This window comes from Oncorhynchus gorbuscha, linkage group LG12, assembly GCF_021184085.1.
Source record: "Oncorhynchus gorbuscha isolate QuinsamMale2020 ecotype Even-year linkage group LG12, OgorEven_v1.0, whole genome shotgun sequence".
Classification (NCBI taxonomy): Eukaryota; Metazoa; Chordata; class Actinopteri; order Salmoniformes; family Salmonidae; genus Oncorhynchus; species Oncorhynchus gorbuscha.
The window spans coordinates 78,264,673-78,282,136 of record NC_060184.1 but is presented as its reverse complement, the minus strand read 5'-3'; the positions used below and the strand labels follow the sequence as shown (position 1 = coordinate 78,282,136).

Below are 17,464 nucleotides of genomic sequence, written 5' to 3'. Positions count from 1 at the left end.
CTAACCTGTTTATTATCTATGCATAGTCACTTTACCCCCACCTACATGTACAAATGACCTCGACTAACCTGTTTATTATCTATGCATAGTCACTTTACCCCCTACCTACATGTACAAATGACCTAACTAACCTGTTTATTATCTATGCATAGTCACTTTACCCCCACCTACATGTACAAATTAACCTGTTTATTATCTATGCATAGTCACTTTACCCCCACCTACATGTACAAATTACCTCAACTAACCTGTTTATTATCTATGCATAAACTTTACCCCTACCTACATGTACAAATGACCTCGACTAACCTGTTTATTATCTATGCATAGTCACTTTACCCCCACCTACATGTACAAATGACCTCGACTAACCTGTTTATTATCTATGCATAGTCACTTTACCCCCACCTACATGTACAAATGACCTTTAACCTGTTTATTATCTATGCATAGTCACTTTACCCCCACCTACATGTACAAATTACCTCAACTAACCTGTTTATTATCTATGCATAGTCACTTTACCCCCACCTACATGTACAAATGACCTCGACTAACCTGTTTATTATCTATGCATAGTCACTTTACCCCTACCTACATGTACAAATTACCTCAACTAACCTGTTTATTATCTATGCATAGTCACTTTACCCCTACCTGCATGTACAAATGACCTCAACTCTGTTTATTATCTATTTACCCCACCTACATGTACAAATTACCTCAACTAACCTGTTTATTATCTATGCATAGTCACTTTACCCCTACCTACATGTACAAATGACCTCAACTAACCTGTTTATTATCTATGCATAGTCACTTTACCCCTACCTACATGTACAAATGACCTCAACTAACCTGTTTATTATCTATGCATAGTCACTTTACCCCTACCTACATGTACAAATGACCTCAACTAACCTGTTTATTATCTATGCATAGTCACTTTACCCCCACCTACATGTACAAATGACCTCGACTAACCTGTTTATTATCTATGCATAGTCACTTTACCCCCTACCTACATGTACAAATTACCTCAACTAACCTGTTTATTATCTATGCATAGTCACTTTACCCCCACCTACATGTACAAATGACCTCGACTAACCTGTTTATTATCTATGCATAGTCACTTTACCCCTACCTACATGTACAAATGACCTCGACTAACCTGTTTATTATCTATGCATAGTCACTTTACCCCCACCTACATGTACAAATGACCTCGACTAACCTGTTTATTATCTATGCATAGTCACTTTACCCCTACCTACATGTACAAATTACCTCAACTAACCTGTTTATTATCTATGCATAGTCACTTTACCCCTACCTACATGTACAAATGACCTCGACTAACCTGTTTATTATCTATGCATAGTCACTTTACCCCCCCTACCTACATGTACAAATTACCCTACAACTAACCTGTTTATTATCTATGCATAGTCACTTTACCCCTACCTACATGTACAAATTACCTCAACTAACCTGTTTATTATCTATGCATAGTCACTTTACCCCTACCTACATGTACAAATGACCTCGACTAACCTGTTTATTATCTATGCATAGTCACTTTACCCCTACCTACATGTACAAATGACCTCGACTAACCTGTTTATTATCTATGCATAGTCACTTTACCCCCACCTCGACTAACTGTTTATTATCAATGCATGACTTTACCCCCACCTACATGTACAAATGACCTGTTTAACCTGTTTATTATCTATGCATAGTCACTTTACCCCTACCTACATGTACAAATGACCTCGACTAACCTGTTTATTATCTATGCATAGTCACTTTACCCCCACCTACATGTACAAATGACCTCGACTAACTATGTATCGGTACCTCCTGTATATCGCCTCATTATTGTTCTTTTATTGTGTTCCTTTTTATTTTGTTCATTTCGTAAATATTTTCTGAACTCTATTTTCTTAAAACTGCATTGCTGGTTAAGGGCTTGTAGTAAAGTAAGCATTTCGCGCATGTGACTTTTTAAAATAGAATATTTCATTTGATTTGACACTGTTAAAGCTGCTATCCTTTCGGTTTACAAGTTGGTCCCATACAGACATCAGTTCCGTAAATTTACGAGAGACAGAATCGCTAAGATATGTTTGCAAGGGAACAAGCATGTATTTTTGATCAGTGGTGTGGTTCTCAAGAGGTCAAGGACCTTAAATAAACTCATACTTCTCAAGCATTTCAAGATGTGCCTTCACACGAATAGAGTGCTACCTACATTTTTTGAGCACAAGGATCTTACTCTCAAGAAAGCGACAGATCTGGGAGGTGAGTTTGTGTTGAGTTGACACATAAAACTACCTTCACAAACAAAGCAACCAGTAGTTATCCCTACACATAAATCATTTCAGAGAAGTCCCCTCATACTGCGAGGTTTCAGTCCATATTTCCAGTGCCCAAAGATAGATTGTCAGAAAACTGGTGTTTCGTATCCACTAGTGTATCCACTAGTTTGTCATTTCTGCTGTGAGAAATTGTCTCTCAGTGTCCTAAGTTGAAGCAGAAAAAAATCACTAAAGAAATTAACTTTTTGGCCTAAATTAAAAACGACAGTTTTGGGTCAAATCCAATATAACACAACATGGAGTGAAACCCTCTGTATTTTCAAATATTGTGGTGGCAGCATCCTGTTATGGGTATGCTTGTCACTGGCACGAACTGGGGAGTTTGTCAGGATCAACATAAATATGAAAGGAGCAAACCCCAGGTAAAGAGTTGGAAAAGCCGTGTGGTCTTCTGAAAACCGGGTTGAGTGTTCCCCTTCCGTCTCCAACCTATCTCCTGATTCTGCCTCCTCAACCCTCCTCTCCTCCCTTTCTGCATCCTTTCACTCTCTATGTCCCCTATCCTCCAGGCCGGCTCGGTCCTCCCCTCCCGCTCCGTGGCTCGACGACTCATTGCGAGCTCACAGAACAGGGCTCCGGGCAGCCGAGCAGAGATGGAGGAAAACTCGCCTCCCTGCGGACCTGGCATCCTTTCACTCCCTCCTCTCTACATTTTCCTCCTCTGTCTCTGCTGCTAAAGCCACTTTCTACCACTCTAAATTCCAAGCATCTGCCTCTAACCCTAGGAAGCTCTTTGCCACCTTCTCCTCCCTCCTGAATCCTCCTCCCCCTCTCCCCCCCTCCTCCCTCTCTGCAGATGACTTCGTCAACCATTTTGAAAAGAAGGTCGACGACATCCGATCCTCGTTTGCTAAGTCAAACGACACCGCTGGTTCTGCTCACACTGCCCTACCCTGTGCTCTGACCTCTTTCTCCCCTCTCTCTCCAGATGAAATCTCGCGTCTTGTGACGGCCGGCCGCCCAACAACCTGCCCGCTTGACCCTATGCCCTCCTCTCTTCTCCAGACCATTTCCGGAGACCTTCTCCCTTACCTCACCTCGCTCATCAACTCATCCCTGACCGCTGGCTACGTCCCTTCCGTCTTCAAGAGAGCGAGAGTTGCACCCCTTCTGAAAAAACCTACACTCTATCCCTCCGATGTCAACAACTACAGACCAGTATCCCTTCTTTCTTTTCTCTCCAAAACTCTTGAACGTGCCGTCCTTGGCCAGCTCTCCCGCTATCTCTCTCAGAATGACCTTCTTGATCCAAATCAGTCAGGTTTCAAGACTAGTCATTCAACTGAGACTGCTCTTCTCTGTATCACGGAGGCGCTCCGCACTGCTAAAGCTAACTCTCTCTCCTCTGCTCTCATCCTTCTAGACCTATCGGCTGCCTTCGATACTGTGAACCATCAGATCCTCCTCTCCACCCTCTCCGAGTTGGGCATCTCCGGCGCGGCCCAAGCTTGGATTGCTTCCTACCTGACAGGTCGCTCCTACCAGGTGGCGTGGCGAGAATCTGTCTCCTCACCACGCGCTCTCACCACTGGTGTCCCCCAGGGCTCTGTTCTAGGCCCTCTCCTATTCTCGCTATACACCAAGTCAATTGGCTCTGTCATAACCTCACATGGTCTCTCCTATTATTGCTATGCAGACGACACACAATTAATCTTCTCCTTTCCCCCTTCTGATGACCAGGTGGCGAATCGCATCTCTGCATGTCTGGCAGACATATCAGTGTGGATGATGGATCACCACCTCAAGCTGAACCTCGGTAAGACGGAGCTGCTCTTCCTCCCGGGGAAGGACTGCCCGTTCCATGATCTCGCCATCACGGTTGACAACTCCATTGTGTCCTCCTCCCAGAACGCTAAGAACCTTGGCGTGATCCTGGACAACACCCTGTCGTTCTCAACTAACATCAAGGCGGTGGCCCGTTCCTGTAGGTTCATGCTCTACAACATCCGCAGAGTACGACCCTGCCTCACACAGGAAGCGGAGCAGGTCCTAATCCAGGCACTTGTCATCTCCCGTCTGGACTACTGCAACTCGCTGTTGGCTGGGCTCCCTGCCTGTGCCATTAAACCCCTACAACTCATCCAGAACGCCGCAGCCCGTCTGGTGTTCAACCTTCCCAAGTACTCTCACGTCACCCCGCTCCTCCGCTCTCTCCACTGGCTTCCAGCTGAAGCTCGCATCCGCTACAAGACCATGGTGCTTGCCTACGGAGCTGTGAGGGGAACAGCACCTCAGTACCTCCAGGCTCTGATCAGGCCCTACACCCAAACAAGGGCACTGTGTTCATCCACCTCTGGCCTGCTCGCCTCCCTACCACTGAGGAAGTACAGTTCCCGCTCAGCCCAGTCAAAACTGTTCGCTGTCCTGGCCCCCCAATGGTGGAACAAACTCCCTCACGACGCCAGGACAGCGGATTCAATCACCACCTTCCGGAGACACCTGAAACCCCACCTCTTTAAGGAATACCTAGGATAGGATAAAGTAATCCTTCTCACCCCCCCCTTAAAAGATTTAGATGCACTATTGTAAAGTGGCTGTTCCACTGGATGTCATAAGGTGAATGCACCAATTTGTAAGTCGCTCTGGATAAGAGCGTCTGCTAAATGACTTAAATGTAAATGTAAATGTAAATGTTCCTGAATGGTCCAGTGTCAGTCCTGACATAAATCTGCTTGAAAGTAGTGTTCCTGAATGGCCCAGTGTCCGTCCTGACATAAATCAGCTTGAAAGTATTGCTATCCATCAATTGTTCCCAACTAAATTTACAAGAGGTTGAGCAATTTTTACAAAAACAATGGATAGGCCTATATGTTGTGCAAGGTTGATAGAATCTTATTCAAAATGATTCACAGCTGTAATGACTGCCTAAGGTGCTTACACCAAGTGTTAACTTTGGTGTGTGGAGACACTCAGTCGTGACTTTTTATTAATTTACAAAATGTTATATAATTTTTATTTTACTTTGAAAAGGTGGAGTATGTTGTATAGATCACTATGAAAAAATCTAATTGAACCCTTTTTTAGATTTACATTTAAGAGAGCAAAATGTGAAGGGATCTTTCAAAACATTTCCTGGTTTCCCAGAAATCCTTTTTGGATGACTCAGGATTTCCCTTCTGATTCTGGGAATCCTCCAACTGGGATTTTGGGAAAACCAGGGGATTTATTGAAAGTACCCGGAATTTTGCAACCCCATTAGCGACTGTACATTTGATCATGGGGATTGTTCTACCAGCTTTTGGTTTCTGTTAAACATTCCCGTTTCAAAATAAACACTGCTCCTGACTCAACTTTGAAAATATGCACGGTGTGTAGCTAACTTCCTGCTTCCATTCAAGCCTGCATGTTTGAAAAAATGGAGAAAGCATATCATGTTTAATTCATTATAATATATACCATTTAACAGGTACTTTTATCCAAAGCGACTTACAATCATGCGTGGACACATTTTTTGACATATTGGGTTGTCCCAGGAATCAAACCTACTATCCTGCTGTTGCAAGTTCCATACGGAGCTACAGAGGACCTGTTCACTGTAGGTTTTATATATCTGATCCTACAGTTAGTTTAAACGTTTTGGGGGAGATTGTACAATGTGTGACAGAATGTGAACATGAGGATGGAATAGAAATATTAAATCTAAAGGCCAGGTGACAAAGGTCTGATTCAGACCCTGCTGACTACTCTGTACAGTCCAAACACACACACACCTCTCCTGACAAAGCAACTCTTCCCTTTACTTGCTGCAAACAAACACTCCAGCCAAAAGTTTTGTTTAAGTCAGTTAAAATTATTGTTTTCCTCTCTCAATTGCTGATGATTTAAATAAGCTGTTTACTGTAAGAGCTGGCAATGTTTTGACAGGTTTTGAGTAAACAAACTCAGCAATGGAAATACCAAATGAACTCCTCGGCAACAGAGGGCTACCAGGAGGACAGCTCGGAGAACGATGCTCCGGAGTTCTGTGACAGGGAAATTACCCACGACTTCGAGGTCAAACTCTCAATCTACTACTTGCTGACCTTCACGCGGAGAGTGATGGGCAACAATTTGGTCTTCTGCATCTTCTGCAAGTTGGAGAAACTCAACACAGTGGTCAACATCTTCCTATTCAACCTGTTAATGTCAGACCTGGTCTTCATGTCTAGTCTGCCATTCTGGGCTGTGACCCACCACATGTCCAGCTGGGTCTTTGGCCGGGCCTGGTGTAAGATCGTGGGCAGCAATTACTTTCTGGGTTTCTACAGCTCCATCTTGTTCCTGACTCTCATATGACCTTTGACCGGTACCTGGCTCTACACCAGGCCGTCCACCAGGCTTTGCCTGAGGAGCCTGAGGAGCTTGGGGGCGGCAGCGTAGCCTAGTGGTTAGAGCGGTGGACTAGTAACCGGGAGGTTGCAAGTTCAAATCATCAAATCAAATCAAATCAAATCAAATTTAGATCACACTTAGATTCACACAGGACACCGAATAGGACAGGAGAAGTACTCCAGATAAACAAACTGACCCTAGCCCCCCGACACATAAACTACTGCAGCATAAATACTGGAGGCTGAGACAGGAGGGGTCAGGAGACACTGTGGCCCCATCCGAGGACACCCCCGGACAGGGCCAAACAGGAAGGATATAACCCCACCCACTTTGCCAAAGCACAGCCCCCACACCACTAGAGGGAAATCTTCAACCACCAACTTACCATCCTGAGACAAGGCCGAGTATAGCCCACAAAGATCTCCGACACGGTACAACCCAAGGGGGGGAACCCAGACAGGCTGACCACAACAGTGAATCAACCCACCCAGGTGACGCACCCCCCAGGGACGGCACGAGAGAGCCCCAGCAAGCCAGTGACTCAGCCCCGTAACAGGGTTAGAGGCAGAGAATCCCAGTGGAAAGAGGGGAACCGGCCAGGCAGAGACAGCAAGGGCGGTTCGTTGCTCCAGAGCCTTTCCATTCACCTTCCCACTCCTGGGCCAGACTACACTCAATCATATGACCCACTGAAGAGATGAGTCTTCAGTAAAGACTTAAAGGTTGAGACCGAGTTTGCGTCTCTGACATGGGTAGGCAGACCGTTCCATAAAAATGGAGCTCTATAGGAGAAAGCCCTGCCTCCAGCTGTTTGCTTAGAAATTCTAGGGACAATTAGGAGGCCTGCGTCTTGTGACCGTAGCGTACGTGTAGGTATGTACGGCAGGACCAAATCAGAGAGGTAGGTAGGAGCAAGCCCATGTAATGCTTTGTAGGTTAGCAGTAAAACCTTGAAATCAGCCCTTGCTTTGACAGGAAGCCAGTGTAGAGAGGCTAGCACTGGAGTAATATGATCAAATTTTTTGGTTCTAGTCAGGATTCTAGCAGCCGTATTTAGCACTAACTGAAGTTTATTTAGTGCTTTATCCGGGTAGCCGGAAAATAGAGCATTGCAGTAGTCTAACCTAGAAGTGACAAAAGCATGGATTAATTTTTCTGCATCATTTTTGGGCAGAAAGTTTCTGATTTTTGCAATGTTACGTAGATGGAAAAAAGCTGTCCTCGAAATGGTCTTGATATATTCTTCAAAAGAGAGATCAGGGTCCAGAGTAACGCCGAGGTCCTTCACAGTTTTATTTGAGACGACTGTACAACCATTAAGATTAATTGTCAGATTCAACAGAAGATCTCTTTGTTTCTTGGGACCTAGAACAAGCATCTCTGTTTTGTCCGAGTTTAATAGTAGAAAGTTTGCAGCCATCCACTTCCTTATGTCTGAAACACATGCTTCTAGCGAGGGCAATTTTGGGGCTTCACCATGTTTCATTGAAATGTACAGCTGTGTGTCATCCGCATAGCAGTGAAAGTTTACATTATGTTTTCGAATAACATCCCCAAGAGGTAAAATATATAGTGAAAACAATAGTGGTCCTAAAACAGAACCTTGAGGAACACCGAAATGTACAGTTGATTTGTCAGAGGACAAACCATTCACAGAGACAAACTGATATCTTTCCGACAGATAAGACCTAAACCAGGCTAGAACATGTCCGTGTAGACCAATTTGGGTTTCCAATCTCTCCAAAAGAATGTGGTGATCGATGGTATCAAAAGCAGCACTAAGGTCTAGGAGCACGAGGACAGATGCAGAGCCTCGGTCCGATGCCATCAAAATGTCATTTACCACCTTCACAAGTGCCGTCTCAGTGCTATGATGGGGTCTAAAACCAGACTGAAGCATTTCGTATACATTGTTTGTCTTCAGGAAGGCAGTGAGTTGCTGCGCAACAGCCTTCTCTAAAATCTTTGAGAGGAATGGAAGATTCGATATAGGCCGATAGTTTTTTATATTTTCTGGGTCAAGGTTTGGCTTTTTCAAGAGAGGCTTTATTACTGCCACTTTTAGTGAGTTTGGTACACATCCAGTGGATAGAGAGCCGTTTATTATGTTCAACATAGGAGGGCCAAGCACAGGAAGCAGCTCTTTCAGTAGTTTAGTTGGAATAGGGTCCAGTATACAGCTTGAAGGTTTAGAGGCCATGATTATTTTCATCATTGTGTCAAGAGATATAGTACTAAAACACTTGAGCGTCTCTCTTGATCCTAGGTCCTGGCAGAGTTGTGCAGACTCAGGACAACTGAGGTTTGGAGGAATACGCAGGTTTAAAGAGGAGTCCGTAATTTGCTTTCTAATAATCATAATCTTTTCCTCAAAGAAGTTCATGAATTTATCACTGCTAAAGTGCAAGTCATCCTCTCTTGGGGAATGCTGCTTTTTAGTTAGCTTTGCCACAGTATCAAAAAGGAATTTCGGATTGTTCTTATTTTCCTCAATTAAGTTAGAAAAATCCCCCGAGCTGTCGTTCTGCCCCTGAACAGGCAGTTAACCCACTGTTCCCAGGCCATCATTGAAAATAAGAATTTGTTCTTAACTGACTTGCCTGGTTAAATAAAGGTAAAATTAAATTATGCCCTGGTCTCGTTCGCCACTGTGTGAGGCATCAGCCTCCTGGCGTGCATCAAGCCGTTTATACTCTATGACCAGGTAGAGTATTACTCCCAGGGGTTGATGTGTGAGGAGGTCAGCGCCTTGGAAGGGATCAACTTTAAGGTGTTGGAGATGTTGGGGCCTTACCTCCAGTTAGGCTTTTTTTTCATACATCCTCTCATTGTTTTGTTTTTTTACTGCTACTTTAGGATCGCCATGACGGTCATCTCTTCCAGGACTGTGAGACTCATATTTGTCGTGCCGGACACCTAATAATGTTGTGGTGATGCTTCAAAAGGATGAAGACGACTGTGTGAGTCCGCAAACTTGACAATAAGCTGTAAGTTACTCGTATGGTCACATATCTGTACTTCTGTGTCAACCCTGGCTTCTACACCTTTGTAAGGAAAAAAGCTCCAGAACCACTTCAGAATTCTGCTGGTGAGACATGTGCTGTGTCTTAAGAACCATACCTCAGTCAAAGGTACTACAATGGACAATGTCGGACAATGTCACAAATTAGGAACCTTCATGTGGGCAGGACTAGTTCAACAGATGGACAGGTATGATCCCGTGGCACAGAAATGTACAGTATATTAATGAACATCTAGCAGTTGCATATTAGTTAACGAATCTTGTAAAATACACGTAGTTACTCACTGCTGTGCATCTGCATTGCTTTCTCTTTGGGGTTTTAGGCTTTTTAGCACTTTGTTACTACTGATGTACCAAAGGGCTTTATTGATTTGCTTGAAAATAAATGTGCTTATACAATGTTAATTGCAGAAGTGATCAACCCCCTTAATTTGTAAAGCACTTTGAGTACCTTGGTTGGTAGAAATGCACTATACTGTATATACTGAGTGTACAAAACATTAACAACACCTGCTCTTTCCATGACATGGACTGACCAGGTGAATCCAGGTGAACGATATGATCCCTTATTGATGTCACTTGTTAAATCCACTTCAATCAGTGTAGAGGAAGGGGAGGAGACAGGTTAAAGAACTATTTTTAATTCTTGAGACAATTGAGACATAGATTGTGCATGTGTGACATTCAGAGGGTGAATGATTTAAGTGCCTTTGAACGGTTTATGTATGGTAGTAGGTAGAGTATGGTGGTAGGTAGAGTATGGTAGTAGGTAGAGTATGGTAGTAGGTAGAGTATGGTAGTAGGTAGAGTTGGTAGTAGGTAGAGTATGGTAGTAGGTAGAGTATGGTAGTAGGTAGAGTATGGTAGTAGGTAGAGTATGGTAGTAGGTAGAGTATGGTAGTAGGTAGAGTATGGTAGTAGGTAGAGTATGGTAGTAGGTAGAGTAGTAGGTAGCGTATGGTAGTAGGTAGAGTATGGTAGTAGGTAGAGTATGGTAGTAGGTAGAGTATGGTAGTAGGTAGAGTATGGAGTATGGTAGTAGGTAGAGTATGGTAGTAGGTAGAGTATGGAGTATGGTAGTAGGTAGAGTATGGAGTATGGTAGTAGGTAGAGTATGGTAGTAGGTAGAGTATGGTAGTAGGTAGAGTATGGTAGTAGGTAGAGTATGGTAGTAGGTGCCAGGCACACCGGTTTGTGTCAAGAACTGCAACGCTGACAAGTTTTTCATGCTCAACAGTTTTGGCAAGTAGTTCAGTTTCCGCATGGCTGGAGATGTGGCTGGTCATTAAGTGCACGCTTCAATCATTATCTGGGGCGGTAGGGTAGCCTAGTGGTTAGAGCGTTAGACTAATAACCAGAAGGTTGCAAGTTCAAACCCCTGAGCTGACAAGGTGCAAATCTGTCGTTCTGCCCCTGAACAGGCAGTGAATCCACTGTTCCTAGGCTGTCATTGAAAATAAAAATTTGTTCTTAACTGACTTGCCTGGTAAAATAAATATAAATAAAAATCTCTGAAGTTCAGCGCTATAGCGATGTTACGGAGACACTGCATTCACAGTAAACGCTGCATATCTTTTCTCAAATTGGAAGTTGCCTTTAAATTTCCAAGCGGGCTCAGCGATACGGATTGAATCGATCCCTGAAATCTGCAAAAGAGAAATTGGTCTCCAGTGTTTGTCTATGTAGAGAGATATCCAGCCACAATCTAAAGATTTAATATCCAAGATGGCGTAGCAGTGAAGACGTGTTTGTTTTGTCCTCTCGTGTACTTTTGTATTTTTTGTATATATATTTATATTTATTTTCAATCTCTTCTCGATTTTTTATTTGATTATACCTTCCGGTAACCTGCCTCACCCAATGTGATATGGATTCGCTATTATTTTAAATTTTAGAACACATTCAAGAATCTCCAGAAGCTAACCAGCTAATTAGCTACAAGCTATTTAGTCATTGTTAGCCACTGCTAGCGGCCTTTACCTTCTGCACAGATACCAGCCCTGTTTTTAGCCTGGACAATACTCGCCTGTCTACCAATATCGCTTGTCTACCAATATTGGACTGTCTCTCTACAACAACGCCGGATTCCTGCCGTAATCCCTGGACCACTAATACTGATCTTCACAGCTAGCTTACAGCTAGCTAGCTAGCTCACAGCTGGCAGCTAGCTAGCTCACAGCTAGCTTTAACTCACCGTGGCACCTAGTACCGAAGCTATTCTCTGAGGCCCACCTCCCGACCTACTCAGCTGTTCACCCGAACCCCTCTCATACACGGCTAGAGCCCAAAACTCCACCGGATCCTTGATGTAAACTCTGGACCTTGGCACCGGATCACCGCTGCTACCGATTGGATATAGTGGCTAACGCCACTGCCACGAAGCTAGCACCAGTTAGCCGTGAGCCAGGCACATCTCCCGGCTAGCAAACTAAATTCCACAATACCTCTTTCGCCATCTGGCTTGTATTCTCTGTCGACACGGCGCCCCACCGCACCGCCACGACTGGTCTGCCGACGAATACTCCATCCGCTGTGCCTTCATCCGGCCTCCGTCGAGGCAGACGCTACTAACTTTAAACGCCGTGTCGCTAGCGTAGTGGGGCTCCCCTGTTCCATCTACTGCTGCCCCCTGGACACTATGATCACTTGGCTACAAAGCTGATGCCTGCTGGACTGTCCATTAATCACGGTACTCCACTCTGTTTATTTATTTTTTATCTGTCGGCCCCAGCCGCGAACTCAGGCTCTGTGTGTAGTTAATCCGACCCTCTCTGCCTTGTCATCGCCATTTTACCTGCTGTTGTTGTGTTAGCTGATTAGCTGTTGTTTTAGCTAACTCTCCCAATCAACACCTGTGATTACGTTATGCCTCACTGTATGTCTCTCTCAAATGTCAATATGCCTTGTATACTGTTGTTCAGGTTAGTTATCATTGTTTTAGTTTACAATGGACCCCCTAGTTCCTAGTACCTCTGATGCCTCCTTTGTCCCACCTCCCACACATGCGGTGACCTCACCCATTACAACCAGCATGTCCAGAGATACAAGCTCTCTTATCATCACCCAGTGCCCGGGCTTACCTCCGCTGTACCCCTGTCTGCGCATTACGCCCTATATATATTCTACCATGCCCAGAAATCCGCTCCTTTTATTCTTTGTCCCCAACGCTCTAGGCGACCAGTTTTGATAGCCTTTAGCCGCACCCTCATTCTACTCCTCCTCTGTTCCACGGGTGATGTGGAGTTAAACCCAGGCCCTGCATGTCCCCAGGCACCCTCATCTGTTGACTTCTGTGATCGAAAAGCCATGGTTTTGTGCATGTCAACATCAGAAGCCTCCTCCCTAAGTTTGTTTTACTCACTGCTTTAGCACACTCTGCCAACCCTGATGTCCTTGCTGTGTGTGATTCCTGGTTTAGGAAGGCCACCAACAATTCTGAGATTTCCAAACTCAACTATAAAATTTTCCGTCAAGATAGAACTGCCAAAAGGGAGGAGTTGCAGTCTACTGCAGAGATAGCCTGCAAAGTAATGTCATACATTCCAGGTCCATACCCAAACAGTTCGAACTTCTAATTTTAAAAATGAATCTCTACAGAAATAAGTCTCTCACTGTTGCCGCCTGCTTCCGACCCCCCTCAGCTCCCAGCTGTGCCCTGGACACCATTTGTGAATTGATCACCCCCCATCTAGCCAGTTTGTTCTGTTTGGTGACCTAAACTGGGATATGCTTAACACCCCGGCAGTCCTACAATCTAAGCTAGATGCCATCAATCTCACACAAATCATCAAGGAACCCACCAGATACAACCCTAAATCTGTAAACAAGGGCACCCTCATAGACATTATCCTGACCAACTGGCCCTCCAAATACACCTCCGATGTCATCAATCAGGATCTCAGCGATCACTGCCTCATTGCCTGTATCCGCTATGGGTCCGCAGTCAAACGACCACCCCTAATCACTGTCAAATGCTCCCTAAAACACTTTTGTGAGCAGGCCTTTCTAATCGACCTGGCCCGGGTATCCTGGAAGGATATTGACCTCATCCCGTCAGTTGAGCATGCCTGGTCATTCTTTAAAAGTAAATTCCTCACCATCTTAGAAAAGCATGCTCTGTTCAAAAAATGCAGAACTAAGGACAGATTTAGCCCCTGTTTCACTCCAGACCTGACTGCCCTCGACCAGCACAAAAACATTCTGTGTCAAACTGCAATAGCATCGAATAGTCCCCGCAATATGCAACTGTTCAGGGAAGTCAGGAACCAATACACGCAGTCAGTCAGGAAAGCAAAGGCCATCTTTTTCAAGTAGAAATTTGCATCCTGTAGCTCTAACTCCAAAAAGTTCTGGGACACTGCAAAGTCCATGGAGAACAAGAGCACCTCCTCCCAGCTGCCCACTGCACTGAGGCTAGGGAACACGGTCACCACCGATAAATCCATGATAATCGAAAACTTTCTCAACGGCTGGCCATGCCTTCCTTCTGGCTACTCCAACCTCGACCAACAGCTGCACCCCCCCCCGCGGCTACTCGCCCAAGCCTCCCCAGCTTCTCCTTTACCCAAATCCAGATAGCATATGTTCTGAAAGAGCTGCAAAACCTGGACCCGTACAAATCAGCTGGTCTTGACAATCTGGACCCTCTATTTCTGAAACTATCCGCCGCCATTGCCGCAACCCCTATTACCAGCCTGCTCAACCTTTCTTTCATATCGTCTGAGATCCCCAAGGACTGGAAAGCTGCCGCGGTCATCCCCCTCTTCGAAGGGGGAGACACCCTGGACCCAAACTGTTACAGACCTATATCCATCCTGCCCTGCCTATCTAAGGTCTTCGAAAGCCATGTCAACAAATATATCACTGACCATCTCGAATCCCACCGTATCTTCTCCGCTGTGCAATCTGGTTTCCGAGCCGGTCACGGGTGCACCTCAGCCACGCTAAAGGTACTAAACAATATCATAACCGCCATCGATAAAAGACAGTACTGTGCAGCCGTCTTCATCGACGTGGCCAAGGCTTTCGACTCTGTCAACCACCATATTCTTATCGACAGACTCAGTAGCCTCGGTTTTTCTAATGACTGCCTTGCCTGGTTCTCCAACTACTTTGCAGACTGAGTTCAGTGTGTCAAATCGGAGGGCATGTTGTCCGGTCCTCTGGCAGTCTCTATCGGGGTGCCACAGGGTTCAATTCTCGGGCTGACACTTTTCTCTGTATATATTATATCAATGATGTTGCTCTTGCTGCGGGCGATTCCCTTATCCACCTCTACGCAGACGACACCATTTTGTATATTTCTGGCCCTTCCTTGGACACTGTGCTATCTAACCTCCAAACAAGCTTCAATGCCATGCAACACTCCTTCTGTGGCCTCCAACTGCTCTTAAACCAAATGCATGCTTTTCAACTGTTCGCTGCCTGCACCCGCATGCCTGACTAGCATCACCACCCTGCATGGTTCCGACCTAGAATATGTGGACATCTATAAGTACCTAGGTGTCTGGTTAGACTGTAAACCCTCCTTCCAGACTCATATCAAACATCTCCAATTCAAAATCAAATCTAGAATCGGCTTTCTATTTCGCAACAAAGCCTACTTCACTCACACCGCCAAACTTACCCTAGTAAAACTGACTATCCTACAGATCCTCGACTTCGGCAATGTCATTTACAAAATGGCTTCCAATACTCTACTCAGCAAACTGGATGCAGTTTAACACAGTGCCATCCGCTTTGTTACTAAAGCACCTTATACCACCCACCACTGCGACCTGTATGCTGTAGTCGGCTGGCCCTCGCTACATATTTGTCGCCAGACCCACTGGCTCCAGGTCATCTACAAGTCCATGCTAGGTAAAGCTCCGCCTTATCTCAGTTCACTGGTCACGATGGCAACACCTACCCGTAGCACGCGCTCCAGCAGGTGTATCTCACTGATCATCCCTAAAGCCATCACCTCATTTGGTCGCCTTTCCTTCCAGTTCTCTGCTGCCTGTGTCTGGAATGAATTGCAAAAATCAATGAAGTTGGAGACTTTTATCTCCCTCACCAACTTAAACATCTGCTATCTGAGCAGCTAACTGATCGCTGCAGCTGTACATAGTCCATCGGTAAATAGCCCACCAAATTTACCTACCTTATCCCCATACTGTTTTTATTTATTTACTTTTCTGCTCTTTTGCACACCAGTATCTCTACCTGCACATGACCATCTGATCATTTATCACTCCAGTGTTAATCTGATAAATTGTAATTATTCGCCTACCTCCTCATGCCTTTTGCACACAATGTATATCGACTCTTTTTTAAAAAGTTAAATGAATAAAAAAAATCCTACTGTGTTATTGACTTGTTTATTGTTTACTCCATGTGTAACTCTGTGTTGCTGTCTGTTCACACTGCTATGCTTTGTCTTGGCCAGGTCGCAGTTGTAAATGAGAACTTGTCTAGCCTACCTGGTTAAATAAAGGTGAAATAGAAATAAAATAAAATGAAAAGAACCCTCAAACTACAATACTAAATCCCTCTTCAACCAGGGAGTTTTTCTCTGCAATTCTCAGAAAATCTAATGACTTTGAGCAAAGAGTACGAGAGGGTTGGTGACGGATAATCTAGTTACAGATAGCTGGAACACTGGCCAGGTTAGAATACGGGTAAACATTTGTCACGAGAGCAAAAAGACCTTGAACATTCTGTATGTTTAGTTCACAGTCAAACGGTTCCTTATTTCTTTCAGCTGTATTCCGGGTTAAATTAATGCAATAGTCTATGCAACACACCATTATTCTGTCTTTCCTTACTGTACTGGAAATAAAAGCCCTATACTTATTTTTTTAACGAGAATATGCCCACACACAAGTTTACGGTACCATTCATTAGGTCTAAGTTTTAGGCGATGTAACCATTTTTAAGCCATTACACAGTTCGTATATTCAATATAATAACAGAGGACATTTTCAGTATGGAGATTATGCTGTCTGTTGTGGTTCTTCAGTGGAAAGACAACTATGTGTATGTGTACGAGAAGTGTGCATGAGTTGACTTATTAATACTTGGTAATATTTGAAGCCTATATTGCAGCGGTCTGTATGCAGTCTTCATTCTGAGAGGACGAGGACATCTGGGGTGTGTTCAACAACACTTCCCACAAGTAGGCAACAACGGATGCAAATGATCGAGTTTGATTAAACCTCGGTGATAGCATTTATAGAGCTGTAGATTGCATTTACTCTCATATATATATATATATATATAACAGGGAAACAGTTTCCTACACGGTCAAAAAAAAAACAATTCTCACCGGCGAAAACAAAGAAGGAGATCTCGATTCACCTTCATGTGGTATTTCATCTCACATTTTTAATAGAACTGTCAAGCGGCTCTCTCCTTTTCTACACTTGAGGGGAATGTGACTTCATTATGGGATTAGACTGCATGTTCATGCCCGACTAAGACCTATGTGATACCCTGGGGGTCTGTAAAACCAAACTGCAGATTTTGATGTGTCTCTCCCCTAAGCTTTAGATTGGTCTTGGCTTTATAAGCAAGGCGACTGAAGAATAAGGAGGCACCTAAGACGTGTTAAGAGGTATTTTCCTTAATTCTACCTCTCTCTTACAGAGCAGCATAGTATCTTGACATTTATAAGGCTTTTCCACTGTTTCGTCCCCCGACCAAATTCAAACTGAATGATGCGTTAGACCACACAAGCAGAAGTCCAAAGCTATGGTAAAACTCCAGA

At 44.4% G+C, this 17,464-nt stretch overlaps 1 pseudogene; it reads left to right on the top strand.

Moving 5' to 3' along the window:
- The first annotated feature begins 6,655 nt into the window (after positions 1-6,655).
- Positions 6,656-16,759, top strand: LOC123990430 (annotated as a pseudogene).
- The last annotated feature ends 705 nt before the right edge of the window (positions 16,760-17,464 follow it).